The sequence below is a fragment of the Cynara cardunculus genome, assembly GCF_001531365.2.
Source record: "Cynara cardunculus var. scolymus isolate 2C chromosome LG 7, CcrdV1, whole genome shotgun sequence".
Classification (NCBI taxonomy): domain Eukaryota; kingdom Viridiplantae; phylum Streptophyta; class Magnoliopsida; order Asterales; family Asteraceae; genus Cynara; species Cynara cardunculus.
Genome location: NC_037534.1, coordinates 14,054,105 through 14,055,358, shown reverse-complemented (window position 1 = coordinate 14,055,358; position 1,254 = coordinate 14,054,105).

The window sequence follows — 1,254 nt, the reverse complement described above, 5'->3', positions numbered from 1 at the left end:
GTGAAGGCTCTTGTGGTCGGTGAAGATAGTGCATCTTGTGCCATAGAGATAGTGTCTCCAGATTTTGAGTGCGAATACCACTGCTCCAAGTTCCAGGTCATGGGTGGTGTAATTCTTTTCATGGACTTTTAGTTGCCTCGACGCATACGCAATAACTTTGTCCTTCTGCATCAATTCGCACCCCAGTCCTTGATGCGAGGTGTCGCAGTACACCACAAAGTTATCCATTCCCTCTGGTAATGCTAGAATCGGCGCATTACACAACTTGTGCTTAAGTGTCTGAAATGTTTCTTCCTGCTTCTCGCCCCAAATAAATTTCTTATCTTTCTGTGTTAGGGTCGTCAGTGGTTGCGCGATCTTGGAGAAGTTTGCAATGAATCGCCTATAATAACCTACCAAACCAAGAAATTGACGAATCTCCATTGGTGTCTTTGGGGCTTCCCAATTCTTGATGGCCTCGATTTTAGCTGGATCAACATGGATTCCCTTCTCATTGACTACATGGCCCAGAAAATGCACTTCACGAATCCAAAATTCGCATTTGGAAARTTTGGCGTACAATTTTTCCTTCTTGAGCAATTCTAGGATCAACCTTTAATGTTGTTCATGCTCCTTATCTCATGAGTAAATCAGTATATCGTCTATAAACACAATCACGAACTTGTCTAGGCACGGTCGGCAAACTCTGTTCATCAAATCCATGAAGACTGCCGAAGCGTTTGTTAATCCAAAAGGCATGACTAGAAACTCGTAATGACCGTATCGAGTCCTAAACGTTGTCTTAGCAATGTCTTCTTCGCGAACTCTCATCTGGTGGTATCCTGAACGAAGATCGATCTTTGAGAAGTACGTAGCACCTTGTAGTTGATCAAACAAGTCGTCGATTCGAAGGAGAGGGTAACGGTTTTTGATGGTCAGCTTGTTGAGTTCTCTGTAATCAATGCACATTCGGAAAGATCCATCCTTCTTTTTGACAAATAGAACCGGAGATCCCCAGGGTGAAGAGCTAGGCCTGATGAACCCTTTATCGAGCAGTTCCTGTAGTTGTTCTGATAATTTCTGCATTTCCGATGGTGCTAATCAGTAAGGCGACTTTGCCACGGGTGCAGCTCCAGGAACTAAATCAATATGAAACTCTACTTGTCTTTGCGGGGGTAATCCAGGTAATTCATTTGGAAATACCTCAGGAAAATCTCGCACTATCGGGAGATCCTGAATACGCTTCTCTTTGATCTCTCTATCCACAGCATGTGC